Source organism: Leptonychotes weddellii, chromosome 10 (genome assembly GCF_054177405.1).
Source record: "Leptonychotes weddellii isolate Sample4059 chromosome 10, ASM5417740v2, whole genome shotgun sequence".
Taxonomy (NCBI): Eukaryota; Metazoa; Chordata; class Mammalia; order Carnivora; family Phocidae; genus Leptonychotes; species Leptonychotes weddellii.
The window spans coordinates 1,500,260-1,516,283 of NC_138378.1; the positions used below are offsets into that span (position 1 = coordinate 1,500,260).

The window sequence follows — 16,024 nt, forward strand, 5'->3', positions numbered from 1 at the left end:
CTCCCCCCCCCACCCCCCGGCCCCGCCCGGCCTCCCGCCCGCCCAACGCCCGCCCGAACCCCGCCGACGCAGGGCCGAGGTCCCGGGCCGCTCACCTGGACCGCGGTCCCTCCGGCGCCCGCCGAGCCTCGCCGCCCACCCCGCCCCCGCCCCGCAGGCCCGCGACCCGCTGACACCGAGGCGGAAGTGCGGCCGGCCGCCGGGCAGACTGACAGCCCGCGCTCGCCACTCGCGGCGCCCGGCGCCAGAGCGTCAGCCGCCGCCCGCCCAATCAGCGCCCTGCCCGAGGGTCGCGCCGGGAGGCGGGACTATGCTACTCGTTTCGCGGGAGCGACAACCCCCCCTCGCCGCTTGGGAGTCCCGCCCAGGCGGAAGAGTGATGTCACGGACAGCCAGTCACAGCAGGGAGAGGCGGGGTTATGCAGATATTGACCCTAAAGGGGCGGGAGAGAGGGAGGAAGGGGCGTGGCTGGACGAGTTGAGTTTACAAACAGCGAGTCAGGTGGTGGGGGTGCTCCGCGGGCAGGTAGGTCTGCGCCCGCAGTTCCCAACTCCTAGGGACGGGCGGAGGCGGGAATCATCCTCCCAAAGCTGTCCCCCTCAGCTCAGGCGTCTTGCAGGGCTCCCCATCGTCCACCCTTCTTGGCATACCATTCATCTCTCATCAAAACTCGGCACCAATTTACCCTCTGGCTGCATTCCTGACAGTTCATTCCTCTGTTTAAAACCCGCTGATCTGGGCGCCTGGGTGGCTCAGTTGGTTAAGCGACTGCCTTCGGCTCAGGTCATGATCCTGGAGTCCTGGGATCGAGTCCCGCATCGGGCTCCCTGCTCAGCGGGGGTCTGCTTCTCCCTCTGACCCTCTTCCCTCTCGTGCTCTCTGTCTCTCATTCTCTCTCTCAAATAAATAAATAAAATCTTTAAGAAAAAAAAAAAAAACCCGCTGATCTGTAGTGGCTCCGTGATGGAGCCCAGAAGCTCTGGAGTCAGACCCTGAGTTTGCATCCTTATCAGCTGTGTGGCTTTGGGCAAGTTGAATAATCTCCCTGAGCCTATGAGCACCCGGATTTTCCTTTGCAAACCATATTTCTCCCACCCTCATCCCATTTAAATCATGGGTCTGGTTTGGAGTAACAGGAACCAGGCTAGTTGCTCAGAGTCATGGCACCTGGTTCAGGGGTGAGCAAGAGACCCTGTCCTGGCCAATGAGGGTCAGCCCTGGGACTTCTGCAGGGAGTCAGAGAGCTCAGGCCAGAAGGAAGGCTGAGGCCAAATGACTCTCCCATCTACCCACAGACCTCTCCAGAAGGAACTAGGCTGGGTGAGAGAAGGATGCATGTCTGGAGCTACTAGTGGGCAACTTGCCACCATGAGGGGAGAAGCCACCAAGGAATGAAGCCAGCCCAGAGGAGCGCAAAAGCAGATATCCTGGGTCACCTGGAAGAGCTACACCTGAAGCAAGCTCTGCCCTAGACTTTTCAGTTATATGAGCTATTCTGTTTTCTTTGCTGCTTAAGCCTGTTAGAGTACAAAGGAGTACCAGGTCCCTGCAACCCTGAGAGTACCGATAGACTACCCGTGACCATGTGGTACATTGAAATGGCTCTGCTCATTGCCGCCTCTTCCACAAAGCCAGACCCACTGGAGCCTCTGCACTCCCTCCTCAGAACGTGATTCCTCATTTCTAGCAAGGAGGAGGGACTGACATGTCGCCCCCAGCAGGACTAGGGGTGCCTTGAGGGCAGGAGCAGGTCTTGGTTGCCCCCTAAAGATGAGGGCCTGAGAGAGTGGATGGGGTCTCTGGCATGGGGGAGCCCAGGCTGCATTTCTGGGCCCAGAAAGCCTGTCATCCCCCATCCTAGAGGCTGGCCCGGCTCACTGGTGGGCCCTGTCAGCGGCGCCGCTGGTGTGCTGGGACTGAAAAGGAGCTCTCCCAACCTCTGCTGTAGAGAGAAACCGGGAGGGGGCGGGGCCAGGCCTCAGAAACAAAGGCGTTGCCATGGTTACCCCTGAAGGAACCGACCCCAGCAGGCGCGGAAGGTGCGTGCAGGCCCCCAAGCCAGGACAAGGACAAGGCCCGTTGCCATGGAGATACTCCAAAGCTTCCCTTGTGGGCCTGGCCCAAGTCCAATGCAGGGTCCCAGAACCACCATCCATCACCCTGATGAGTCTCCAAGACTCTGACCTAATGCAAAGGACATGGCCGGAGGGGTTCAACCTACTGGCCCACCCCTCAGCCATGACCTCTGGGGCGAGTGCAACATCAGAGAGCTTACAGCAGAGGAGAGGCTTGAGTGGACAGAGTCTCCTGTCTGCCCACGGACCACAGTGGGGAGGAGCTTGACCGCCTCTGCCCTGGCCTTGGGGTCGGGTAGGGTCTGACCGCAGTTGGGCCCTGCAGCTGGGATATCAGATTACCCCCTTTAAACAGACGCAATAAACCGAATTCCAAGGGTCAGCTGCTGGTCCTCTCTGATCCTCATGGCCAGGATTGAGCGGGGATCCCCTCTCGGTTGATGGCTGGAAGGATGGTGCATGGGACCAAATCAGGAGCAATTTTCATGATCTTCACTGGGTCAAGAGGCTGATTCCAGAGGCAAAATTCTCTAAGAATGGGATGGAAGACAGGAGCAGAAGAGGAGACAGAGGGTTTGGGGCCATGCAGTGATCATGGTGGTGATGACAGCTGGTGTTCTCCAGGGTCCAGGGGCTTACGTGTGCGCAACAGCCAATCAAGTAGGTGCTGTGTGCCAGGTCCACTGTGCAGAGGCTCAGACTGAGCCTCAGGCCCAGAAAGTGACTCACCTCAGGCCTGCGGGGAGGAAGTGGTCCAGGCACCGCGTGGTTCTGCAGACCCATGGCCCAGCATGGCCCATGAGCTTGTTGAAAAGGCTGAAGAGGACCTTCCCAGACCTCTCTGCCTGGGGTCTGCACCTGAATAAGACGCCCAGGTGTTCCTGGGTGGCTGGGACTTCTGGGGGGCTCATGGGTCCTGATATCAACTGACTGATCACCTTCCCCATGGCAAGAGGCTTGTCCCAGAGTCTCCTCCATCCTGAGCACTCAGGTCTGGCTTGACTCCCAGAATCCATCCATGTATGTGCTCTCAGAACTTTGAGAAGTGCTGGGCTAGTAGATAACCTTTGGGGTGTCTGCTCCCACTGGAACTGCTCTCAGACCAGGCCAAGCCCAAGAGCAACCCTATAGTCATGTCTGCCTGTCACTCACCACCCCAGAATTGGATCCTCCCAGTCCCAGCTCCTGCATGAGCATCAGTTGGTACCATGACCCACAAGCCCTGTGGGTGGCTGACCTGTGGGCCCAGAGCCTGGGCTCCAAAAGTCCCCAACTGTGGGCACATGCGCCCCGACCTGCCCTCAGGAAGCACATTCACCTGCATTGTCCTCCTTCCATTTCTGTCTCACCATGAGGAGGCAGAACAGAGATGATCGCTTCCCCTTCAGACGGGGAAACTGAGGCTCAGGGAGCAGAGCAACTTGCCCACTGCAGAGCAGGTCTGCAGCCAGAGCTACCCCGTTAGCCTACCGGGGCTGGTTGTTCAAGAGTGCTGGGCGCCTAGCGTTGCTGGCCTGGCCTTTGCTCTGCAGGGGGCGCGGCCTGCACTCACTCCTTTCCCTGCCCCACCCCCAGGCCTTTGGAAAGGACATCTTCCAGTCCCTCCTGTGGAATGCTGGGGCATCTTTCTTCTGGATGCAGCCAGGACGGCCAGAGAGCGCTGGCCACCGAGGCCTGGCCCTGGCCCTCACGTGCCCCAAGCAGATCCTTCCCCATGCAACTTTCTCATCTCTGCAACGTGACAGCACTCGGCTTCCCCATCGTCGGAGGAGAGTATTTTTAGTTTTGAACCCACCACGTGAAGAGAGACAAGTTATCAATAGCAGCGGCAAAGGGCTTTTTCTTTTTTTTCCCCATGGCTTTGGGACCTGAGCAATCTGCACCCGTTGAATTCTGCCAAAAGAAAAAGAGATGCATTCCTCTTACCAACTTTTTACCCCGCGGCTTCCTCACCGCTGAGGCTCTGCCAGCCGACTCTTCCCTGCTCGACCCCACCTGATTCAGCAGTGCCCCCCGGCTCTGGGGGAGGAAGGCGGCCCTGAGGTCAGTCTGCCCCAGGAAGGAATGGGCAGGAGTGAGCTGACCCCCAGGGGCCGAGACAAAGGGCAAGGCAGAGGCCAGAACAAGCAGGCATGAGGGGCCTGGTGGGGCCCTGACTTCCATGCTCATAGAGTTGACATAGGCCCCATTTCTAGCTTCAGTAGAAGCCCTAGCATTTATTGAGCACTTACTGTTGTACCCAGCGGCAGCCCAGCATCTGTGAGTGCACCTTCCCAAACCAGGTGCCATGAATCCCAAGGACTTTCTGTTATTAGGTGTTTCTGGAGGAAAGCGTTCCGTGGTCAAGTAGGTTTTGGGAAAGCTATTTAAATAAAGCCAACAAATGTCCTCCTCCAAGGCAGGGGGTCCCAGGACCCTTCTCATTCTGGTGTATGTGGGAGTCTCCCAGAGACAGAAGGCCCAGCTGCAGACCCAGGATTTATTGGAACTAGGAACCTTTTTTCATGGAGTGTTTTGCACAATCCTGGAGTGGCCTCCTACCTTGCTGGGGGAACATTCGGACCAATTTGGCTGTCTGCCCTTTAGGACTAGTTGGAGCTGCATATATAGAAACTCAGAATAACACAAGATAGAAATGTACTTCTGTCTTGCATGACACAAGCCCAGGCTGTCCAGGGCTGACATGGGGCCGTGCATCATCAAGGACCCACTTCCTACCCTGTTGTGCCACTTTTCTAGAGCTAGCATCCATCCTCACATTCACCTCATGGCCCAAGATGGCTGCGGGCACTCCAGCTATCTCATGCATATTCGACCAGGAAGAAGGAGGCAGAGAGAGAAGCAGCACAGAAGTGCTGCCCCACCAGGAGAGTCAGCTCTCTTTGAGGGTCTGTCCCTGAGAGCGCCAGGCACTTCTGCTCACATCTCACTGGCCAGAACTGCATCCCATGCCATTCTTGGTGGGACAGTAGCATTTTAAGCTGAGTGCACTGCCAGCCTGAACAAAACAGAGGACCCAGGGGAGAAGGTTATGGGGGGGCACTGGTCAGAGGACCTGCCTGCTGGCCTCTCTGAACGGAGACCTCTGAGACCACCCAGCGTCCTGTGGCTCCCAGGTCTGCTCCAGCGGCGGCCAGGGCGGGGGCAGAGAAGTGTGGACACCTCACAAGATGGGCTCTGGGAAGAAGAGGCAGCACCGGACCCGAGGGAGAGCTCTCGGCTCCAGTCTCCGACTCCCTTGCTGCACACGGCTTGTGCCCCGTGCCTGGCGGATGCTCAGCCTTGTCCCCGAGCACTGAAGTGCTCACCGGGGGCCTGTAGGTTCCCCCTTCCTGGCTGTGCCCTGACTTCAGGCAGGTGGCTCCTTCCTGCAGTACCCGTGGATCGCCTGCTGTGCTGGCACAGGGTGCCACCATGGGCAGGCAGGGCCCCAGGAGGCCACAGGGGACCCCAGGCAAGGAGGCGGGAGGGTGGGCTCTGCCCCTTCTGTCTCCACCCTTCCTAGGGGCCCGCATGGGATGGGAGGGGTGTGGGTGCATCTGTGTGCGGGGAACCTGTAGGGTGGGCCGAAGCAGGAGGAAGGACAGCTTGGCTGGTTCAATTTAACTTGCCAGGGGAGCTGCCAGGTTCGGGGGCTAGAGGGGGCACAATTTAACCAGCCTGAGGCCCAGGGTGGAGCTGGTCGCAGGGGCAACCCCCTCCCCAAGCAGCTGCGCTCTTACTCCCGCAGGTGAGGCTGGGGGTGTTGGGTAGGAAACACTGGGGCATTTGGGGTTCTTCTGGTGGTCAGTGTGCTCCCTCCATGCTATCCCTAGGAGGTGCAGGGCAGGGGAGAGGAGGGCACAGCAACCATGTGCCAGGCACGCCCCAGGCCTGCCTCTGTGGCTCAGAGAGGAGGGGCCGGAGGTGGCCGCAGCAGGCTGGACTGTGCCCTGGGCGGGGGGCGTCATGGCTCAGGGGTGTGCAACCCGTGCAGTCATGTGAGGCTCCTTGCCCGATTCACTGCTTTGCTGTTGTCGCCTTGACATTCTCAATTTCTGGGGTGGGGGCCCACAGTTTTATTTTGCACTCAGCCCCACAAATCCTGCGGGTGGCTCAGTACAGGAATCAGGGTGCACGGGGCGCCACCTCTCCAGTTCCGGGCTTCGGGAACTGCACGCAGCCAGCTGGGTAGCGCTGTCCCCTCCAGGCAGGGTGGCAGGCTGGGTGAGCCGGTCAGGTTTGTTCCGGGGAAGAGACCTCATGCTGGGAACTCTGCCAGAGCTGCCCCAGCTCGGGAAGGTGGCCTGCCCGGAGTCGCACGGCCCAGGGCACCACCAGAGCCGAAGCCAGCCGGACAGCTCCACCCACTCGCCGGCCGTGGGAGTAACACTGCCTCCCGGGCTCCTAGCCGAGCCGCACAGAGTAGGTGCTCCGTAAACGCCCCTGGCTGCTGGCAGGAGGGGGTGCAGGTGGTCTGGGCAGATGGCTGGGGTTCCGACGGGGCCCATGCCAGTCCGGGCCCAGCCGCTTGTGGACAGGGGTCTCTCCCAGCCTGTTTCTCCAGGGCTTGGCGGCGCCCGGAGGAGGCCGAGGTGTGCGGGAGCACCTGTGGGGATGGGAGGGCACAGGCTGGGCGAGCCAGGCAGCGGGCGCTCTCCCCAGCGTCCACTCCTGTCTCCAGGAGCAGCCCGGGTTCCCCTGCGGGACCTCTGCCCACAGGCTGACCCGTGCAGGGCGCATGACCGGGATGCGGGACATCAGCACAGCACTCAGGGATGATCAGGCAGACCAGGGGCTTGGTCACAAGGCCGTATGCTGTGCCAAGCAGAGGGCGGCACGGCTGAACCTGGGGCTGGGAACGCAGGCTCTGGGGGGAAGTCTCCATGCCCACTTGTCCTCACGTGGGGAGAGGCCTCTGGAGCCCTCTCCTCCCCATCAGGGCATCCCGGGCTGGGGCCACCCTTCCAGATGGTGAACAGGTGAGTCACTCAGGGACGGGCTCCAGGGAGCCCCAAAGGTTTCCAGGTTTATCCAGTATTACACCATTGTACAGATGGGAAAATAGAGCCCAGAGAAGGGCTCATTACTCATCATATGGATGTTTCCAGCTCTGCATAAATCAGCAGAGCAAACTTAGAAAATGTGAGAGGATTATGCAGTGCCAGGAAAAGGTAGCCCCAGGCTGAGTCTGGCAGGGGCGGGGAGGGGCGGGGAGAGGGCAGGGGTGGCAGGGGGAGGAAGAGGGCAGGGGCTGGGGGGAATGAACAGGGGTCTCACTGGGGTAACTAGCGCCCCTGCCCCCAGGGCCCTGGGGAGAACCCCGGTGGCCCCGCTGTGCCCCTACAGGAGGCAAGTCTCTGGTCTGGGTCGGGGGCTGGGACTCCACTGTCCACTTTCTGCTGGTCGCCTTGGAGCCATTGTTGGAACCTGGCTCCCGGGGACTTTGGGGACATCTTCCTTAACTGGATCCTGCACCCCCAGCACTAAACAGCTGGCTCATTCGGTGTTTTCCTGACAAGCACAGGTCCCCCCAGGGAGCCACCTAAGCCCTGGGCGACTCAGGGAGTCCGCAGAGGCGCCTCGCCAGGGCCAGGCTGCGGGCATGTGGGCCCCTGGTTCAGACCCCATGGGGCGGGGCTAGCAGTGTGCACACACATCCTCCGGGCCGAGGGTCAGTGTTTCCGAGAACAGCATGGGCAAGATGAGGAGGAGCCAGGCTGACCCTGAGGGCTCCGCCGTGGGGAGGGCGGCATGGGGACCCACGGGTGGGAACAGAAGTTTGACCAGGCTTCAGGTTCCCGGGCCGGAACTGGGCCTTGGGGGACCCTGACGAGGTCTAAGAAGGGGACTATCGGCCTCTCAGCCTCCCCCCTAGAGTGGAACCGGGCAGCAGCCAGAGTCCCAGGGCGGCCCCCAGTGTGCCCAGCCCAGAGGTCACCCTGTCCCCTGCTGCAGACACATGACCCTACCCATACCATGCCACCCTCAGCCGTGCCATCCAGGGGAAGAGGCTTTGCTGGCCCCTGTGTGTGGCACGTGGTGCCAGCCCAGCCTGCCCAGCCTTGATCCCCAGGCCTGGGGTCTGCAGATGGGCTGTGGTCACCGGGGCCACCCCACCTGGTCATCAGAGGAGAGGGCCGGGGGGGGGACAGGAACGTCGAAGGGAGGGACAAGGTCAGCCCTGGATGACGCGCCGGGGATCTAACGTGCTGTGATGGAGATGCTGCTGGGCAGAGGGCAGGAAGCAGCAGAAACATGCTCCGGTCAGGGCAGGACCTCCAAGGACAGGCCGGTGGCAGCCAGCAACTGACCAGCTGCCAGTCTGGAGTCCAGACAAAGGCCTGGCTCAGGGCAGGGAGGGGACAAGTCCCGGGCAGGGAGCTCTGGGGTTGGGGTGCCGCTGCCGTCGAGGAAGAGGACCCTGGGCACCATCCCCAGCACACGGGCCCACCCCTCCCCACTGGCCCACTGCCACAAGCCCCGGAGCTGGGCCCTTGGTCAGCGCGGCCCATGGCCCACCTCTGTCCAGGCTGACGACCCCCAGAGGTTTGACATTTACCATCCGGGGCCTGGTCCCACGGGCTCTGGTCCAAAGACCCTGGAGCGGCACTGGCTGGGGGCCATGGTGTGTGCCTGGTCCGGGTCCCCAGGCCCAGGGGACCGGCAGCTATGCTGGGTCACAGCCATGGAGGCCCCACAAATACTCTTGGGGATGTGGTGGGGGCTCCCAGGCTGGGCCGGGTTCTGAGCCCTCCAGACTCTCCCGAGGCCCCACACCGGCCCACACGCAACCCGACCCAGGGCTCTGGAGGTGGCGTGGTGGACAAGATCTGAGTTCTCTTTCCTGTTTTCTCCACCATGGATTCACGTTTTGCCCATGGAGGGAACCTGCACAGATGAAACCTGTTTCATTCATTCAGCAAATACTTATTAGCCAGCCCCGGGAGGTGGGCACATCCAGAGGGACAGCCTGGATCTTGCAGGAGGGGCTTTCCAGAAGGTGTAGGTGCTTCTTTCCTCAGAGAAAGGCTTTTGTTATCCCTCTGGCCCCTCAGCTGTCCCTGCCCCTCCCCAGGCAGCTGTCCACATACCCCTCGGACCAGACTTCTTCCAGGCTGCACCTCCTCCAGGGAGCCCTCCTGACATTACCCTTCTTTCATGTTTGATATTTCTGCCCAGGCACCATCCTTGGGAGGAAAGAGCACAAGGTGAGGACATTTCAGACCCAGGGTCAAGTCCCTGCCCCCTTCAGCCAGCCTCTGAGCCTCTGCAAGTGCTCATCTCCCTGCCCTCAGCCTCTCTGCTCCCTCAGTGGAGACCAAGGCCCTGGTGGGGGTCCCCGCAGGAGGGATGAGCAGGAGGGGCTTGGGCTTGTCTGGGCGCCGCGCGCCTCTGACCAGGCTGTGGGCTGGGGTAGCCCAGCCTCTAAGCAGCCACGCTGGCTCCAGGCCAGCAAGAAGTAGGCCAGACAGGGCTGCAGGCTTCCTTCCTGCAGGCCGAGCCGGAGGCGTCCTCCTGAGCAGCCTTGCCCAGGCTCTTCGCGGTCTGCTGGGTCTGGTGTGGAACAGAGCCACCCTCACCCCTCACGCCCCTGCTCACTCTTCTCACTCTGCGCCCTGTGCTCACAGCGGAGGCCCCGGGAGAGGGCTCGCTCTGCAGTCCCAGCTGTCCCCAAGGACCCCTCCCCAGGGGCTTTGTCTCAGGGGGCCCCCCCATTGAGCTCTCAGTGCCCAGGTCCACTTGCCCCCAGGCCCCTGACCTCCCCGACAAAGGCCCTATTGGGGGAAGGAGCAGAGGCACCCCCCCAGGCCCCCGGGGTAGCTGCAGGGGGTGACTTTCCTTCCCTGCCCACCACCCTTCCCCCTCCCCACTCTTCCTCTGCCCTCCACAGGGGTGGGGTTCTTAATGGTGTCAGCCAAAGCTGCTGCAGGCTCAGGCAGTGGTACCTGACTGCCTGAGCCAGGCCAGTGGGGCTCATCCTGCATGTCTGTGGGCAGCCCTTCCTTCGTCCTGCAGAGTGGATGAGAGCACAGGAGGGCAGCCTGAAGCTGTAGGGAGAGATTTTAGGGAGACATTGCCTGCTGGGAATAGTGAATACAGGGAAAAAACAGATGGAAAGAAGGTGTTCTTTGAGCTCCTGGATACAGCTGTGTCTGAAACCCACCCCCTGGACTTTTTAGTCACAGGCAACAATAAACTCCCCTTTCCGTTAGTCCTTTTTGAGTTGGTTTTTGTCATTTGCAGACAAACTATAGCAATTATATCCCTGGTTCTCCTGTCCGCACTCTCCTTCCTGCCACCTGGGCCCTGGGCCCAGTACAGCTCTGTCCCTAAAGGCAGGGAAATCAGACTCAGCGTTTATTCCAAATTGGTGGCCTCCAGAGCCATTCTGATCACACCCAGGCCCTGAACTCATCAGGACGCACTGGGAGCTGGCTCAGAATGTCACCAGGGAAAAAAAAAAAAGACAAGGAACAAAAAAAGAAAAATCTGCATTCCCATATTCAAATGAGCTCCTGCAGAAAGAGAAAGCAAGCAGCAGTGGCGCCTCTGAAGACGTGTCCCAGCGCTGGACCCAGCACCCTGACAAGCGCTCTGGCAAATGTGCCTGGCCGGAACTAGCGGAACAGTCGCCCTGCAGCTGGCCCTCGCGGCTGCGCTCCCTCATTATTCCTCATTAGTGGGCCACGTCCCGCACGGCAGGGGCCCCGCTCTGCAGGAACAGCACCGGGTGTGCAGTTGGTTGAAGGAGAAAGGTTTCTCTAGCACAGTGAGGGTGGCTAATGGCAGAGCCCACTGCCCCGTGACAGCACAGGACACAAGGGACAGTGTCCTGCTGGTCTGACGTGGGCAATACCCAGCTTTGTTCCTCTAGCACAGAGCTCCTCTGACCGGAGACTCAGAAGGACGTGGGCGGGCTGCCGCTGGGCCAGGCTCCAGATTCTGGAGCTGGGACTGGGCCCCGGGGGGCCTGACGACCTCTGCTCCGGAATGTCCGTGGGCAACTGAACCTCAGAGCACCCCATCGTCCCCCAACCTGCTTTTTCTGCACACTCCCAGCTCACGGGTGCTACGCCCTCCTCAGCGCCACTGGAACCCAAACCCTGAAGTCAGGCTTGACCTCCGCCTTTCTGTCACACGCCTCATGGGTCAGCTTCAAAAGACGCCAGAATCTGGCCAGGTCTTCCACCTGCACGGCCACACCCCTGCCCGGCCAGCATTGCCCTCACCGGAGTACCCGGCCCCTCGGCCTCTGCCCTCAGTCCTGCCGGGCACTCTCTGCACCAAAGCAGGGGCTGCTGTCAGAGTGTCTCCCGAGCCGTCCTGGGGCTCCCCCTCAGCATCCCCACCATGGCCGGAGGCAGCATGCGAGCTCTCTCCCCACGCCCTCCCCTTTCTCTGTGCGCCAGCCGCACACACGCGCCCCCACTCCTCGCCCTTTGCTCCCGAGCTCCCCTCTGCCCCGAGCGCTGCTCCGTCCAGACACCCACCTGGCTGACCCCTCCTGTGGGTCTTCGCTCAAGAGTCCCCTTCTCAGGGGAGACTCACTGACTGCCCTTTCACCATTGGAACCTGGCCTGTGTCGACTTGTGTCCTCCAGGGAGCAGACACTGAGATGGGGTTCAGGGTCGTGAGATGATTGAGGATGCCTGTGACAGAGAAAGGGAAAGGGAGCAGGTGAGGAGCTCCCACAGGGCAGAGCAGGTCTGAGGTCCGTGCAGGGAGAGGCGCAGGAAGGAGGGTGGGTAGGAAAGGCTGCAGGCACAGCGCACCCCTGTGTCAGTCCATCCCATGGCAGCCCAGAGCGCAGACGGCCCACAGAGTCCCCACTGCTCGTGGCAGCCAAGGGTGTGACACCAGCCTCGTCAGTTCTCTCTGGAAGGGACAGCTGAGTAGCACCCCTCCTCGTGCTGCAGGTTGTCTCCCCTGCACGGGGGGCTCCTCCAGCGGTGCCCCAGCTGCTCTTCCTGGGGGGAGATCTCCAACGGGGGGGCAGGCACACCAGCCCCGTCATTACAGCTGCTCCCGGGGCTCAGCTGGGGCTCATCCCTTCCTTCCTCTGCTGTGCAGCCTGCCTGTCCAGCCACACCCCACCTCTGCTGTCACCTCTGCAGGTCTTGGGGGCCTACCTGGGGTGTGACCCCATCCTCATTCCCGAGGGGCTGAGCCCCTGCTTACCGCCTCCTCAGGCTGGGATAGCGGCGCTGTCCACGCACGTAATAGTCACACAGGGGGCACCACCAGGGGGGCCCTGAATTCCACACGTGTCTCCCCCACCCCCGCCCAGACCCCGGCCACTGGAAGTACCAGTGGCCCCACCAGCCCCTGCTGACTTAGCCGTGACTCCCCCTGCTGTCTGCTCCTCTCTGGGCTCCGGGGGCTCAGGATGCCAGGGAGGCAGTGGCAACTGGTTCAAAGGGCTCTTTCCCAAGCCTCCCGGTGAGAGTGTGCCCTATGGGGGAGGGACCTGTAACCCTGCAGGGCCCCGGGTGGGGGGCACTAATTCCTCAGTGGGCCACTGGGTCCAGGATGCTCGTTCTCTTCCCGCTGGAAGTGCAGTGCCATGTAAAACTCTCGGATTCACTACACTGCATCCTGAGGGACGGCGCCCATCCTCTCGGACGTTGCCCCGCCCTTGTGCTCTGGAAGGCTGTCCCCTCCGGTGAAGCAGGGTGGGGCAGGATACAATGGAGCCAGTGGGTCCTTTGCTGGGATGTGGGCCCTTCGCTGGGACGTGGGCCCTGGGCTGGGGGCCTCCCTGTCCCTGGATCAGGCTTCCGTGAGGCCCCAGATCACGGTGACAAGCCCACACCTGAGCAGGTCTGTGAAGACCCCCCCCCCCATGGCAGAAGGGGCTCAACATAGCCCACTCGCCACCAGGGGACGATTTGTTCTCCACGAAGAATGGGCCACTTGGGGGCTCAGCCTTGGTGTCTGTGGCTGGTAGGTCAGACATTCAGAGATGGCAGTTGTCCCAGGCAGGTGGGAGTCCATGCTCCTGGCCCACATGTGGCCTCCGATGTGACCACTCTGTGCTATCATGCCATTTCTGGGGATACAAAACCCTTCACACTGGTCCCCATGGTCACTTGTCCATCCACAGGGCTCCGGCCCAGAGCCTTTGTCCCCACCCCTGACCCTAATGGGTCAGGCCCCACCCCCCAGACTTTAGGCAGTGCCACGGAATCTGTAGATGTTCTCATCAGGGCCATGTTCCGGCTCACACCACACATCCCACCAGGCGCTGGAAGCCTCACCCATTGGGAAGGCGTGTGCCTCACCTCAGCTCCATCTCAGCAGTGGATCCAAACAGTCCCGGCCCTGCACCCCACTCTCTTGAAAGGAGAGCTGAGAGGCATGCCCCATGGCGGACCAGCCCTGTGCCCTGGCATTCTCTACGTCCTGCCTTGCTTCATTTCTTACAACCAGTGGATGCACACATGGCTTCTTTACTGCGTGGTATTTGCCTTCCTCTGTTATGTCAACTTAGTATAGTGCTTGTTACATAGTAGGTGCTCAATAAAACCTCGTCCAAAGGATGAATGAACAAACAAATCAGTGGGTGAACTATCTCCTCTGTGAGGGGTTTGCAGGGGATCTGGTTTGGCGAATCTGGCCAGAGTTTGTGTGAATGGGCATTTGCTCAATGGTCTCTCTGTTGGATGGGACATTTGGCGCACAATATGTCAGCCATTTCAACAAATGGAGAAACTGAGGCTCCAGGCCACTCTCTCTGTGAGGGTCTTGCTGAGCCCAGAGCAGGGTCCTGCCCTTGTCCCCCAAACCCTACCTGCCTTTCCCAGGGTCTTGGAGGGTTCTCTGCCATCCAGGGACCTGAAAACCCATTACTTGGGACAGAGCCCCCACGGCAAGATATCCTGTGCGTAGCCTCATGAGGACCTGCTTCATTCACCACAAATTGCCTTGGCCTAGTTGGGCCCAGCCCAGAGGACATCAGGCTTCTGTCCAGCCAAGGTCAAGGCTGACCTCAGGGACCTTGTGCTTTGGAAGGCTGTCCCCTCTGGTGACAAGAGTGTGGCCATTAAGTGAGGGGCCTCTAGCTTCATGTGACCTTGGGTAGGTGGCTTCCTCGCTCTACAAAGGGACCTCCAATCCTACCCACCTTTGAGGGCAAATGGGAGTTAATGAGGTCATGCATGTAAATGCCAATAGGAGGCACTCACCAGCCTTGGCCATGGTCACCTTCAAACTTGTGGGTCAACCCTGGTCCTCCTTCTCCTGATGGCCTCAACTTACAGAGGAAGATCCCCACACTCAGAAAAACACATGACTCCTTTGTGTCATTCAGCTGGCCCCCTGGTGCCAGGGTCTGAACTGAGTCCATGCCCCCTCCAGCTGCTGTGGGGCCAAAGACTGCCAGGGAAGGCTCCAGAATATTGATGGCCATAAGGACAACCATGGCCAGCTTCACCGAGACTACAGAGGGGCTGCCCTCTACACAGACTTCCCCTTGACTTGGCCCTCCATCCTGTACGGTAAGCAGCACATAGCCCCCATTCCAAGATGGGGATACTGAGGCTGGAAAGGAGGCTCCCAGCTAGTGAGAGAGAGCCAGAGCCTCCATTCAGTCCCCACCAAACTCCCATCTCCCAAGGCCAGGGCTGAAGGGCATCCAATCCACACAGTACTGTCTGGCCAAAGCCAGCCTTGAGTGGTTGGGGAAGAACAGAGCCTGGGGGTGTGGGGGGGGTCTGCTCAACAGGGAGCTGCTGGCTGAGCATGGGGGACAGTGAGTCGTGACCCAGGACTGAAGGTGTAGGAGAATTTGGGTGATGGGAGCAATGGGGTCCAGTGGCATCCGGCTGCTCCAGAGACTCTCCACATGACTTGTCTCGCCACCAACTAGCTGCCCGGTCCTGGCACTGCCCTGCCCACCAGGCACACTGGGGCGTGGTAAGGAGAAGCTGGAGAGCCTGTAAGTGGAACAGGGCTCGCTTCTGGAGGGGAAGAGTATAGCCAGACACTCAGAGGGGGCTTCTGGGAGGATGAGCTGGAGCCCCACACTCCTCCTCCAGCAAAGGTTGCCATAAGCCACGGAAGAGTGGGTTCGCCGGGGCAAAAGTCTGGGGTCTCTGCTGCAAACAGCTCTGAGGAAGGGTTAGAGGGAGCCTAGTCTCCCCCACTTCCCAAAGTTTCTGAAGTACCTCTTGGGGCTAGGGAAGGGGGTCTGTCCTTGCACAACCAGGAAGCTACTGTAAGTATGGGGGTGCCTGTGTGTGCCAGCGCCTGGGGTCAGGACAGCAGCCCCTTCCCCCAGCCTCACTGCCCCCCCCCCCGGCAGACTCGCCCATTTCTGTCGTCCTCGAGGCTTCCGCAGATGTGTGCCACTGGAGACCGAACAGAATCGCTGCTTTTCTCTCCCTCGGGCACTGCTCCTGGCTGTCTGCTGTCTGATGTGTGTGTCTGCCGCTGGTGGGTCCCCAGCCTAACGCTGGGTGGCTGTTTCCCTGGTCTGTGGGTGTCTGTGTGTCTGAGTGTGGGCGCATCTGTCTGTCTGCTGTAAGTGCCTCCTGCTGAATCTGTCCTTGACCCTGTCTATCTGAGCGTGTGTGTCTGGGGGGGAGGGGTGCTCCCTCCCGCCGCCTCTCCTCCCCCACCCCCTCCTGCAGGCGCTAACGCGGCCGCAGCTGCTGCCTCGGCTGCGCCCTGAGCGCAGTGACCTCGTCTGTCCCTGCAGCAGTGACCGCCCCACCGCGCTGTCAGCCGGGGGAGGGGACCCATGGCTGAGCTCTGAGCCTCTGGCCTCTCCCCCCTCAACCTGGGGCCGCCTGCGCCCCAGGTGGGTGTGCTCCCTTCCCGGCTGGGTCCACTGGCTCCTCATCTTCCCTTATGTAACTCCACAACTGTCTGCGCCTTGCAGGTCACCCTAGACCCTGCGCTGGGGTCTGCCCGCGGGGAGACTGAGACCCCGGGTCCCACGCATATGGGGTTGGAGCGGACCCCT

At 60.9% G+C, this 16,024-nt stretch overlaps 1 protein-coding gene across 4 annotated transcripts in view; it reads right to left on the reverse strand.

The window, feature by feature from the left end:
• The window catches only part of OSBPL2 (oxysterol binding protein like 2), a 39,317-nt gene extending 39,115 nt beyond the window's left edge, over positions 1-202 (reverse strand). For 2 of the 4 annotated variants that reach the window (XM_081832481.1, XM_081832476.1), the window contains exon 1: positions 96-202. The gene's annotated coding sequence lies outside the window, so the exon portion shown is untranslated. The remainder of the gene's footprint in view (positions 1-95) is intronic. The other 2 variants (XM_081832477.1, XM_081832475.1) reach the window with 2 other exon arrangements.
• Between the last annotated feature and the right edge of the window lie 15,822 nt (positions 203-16,024).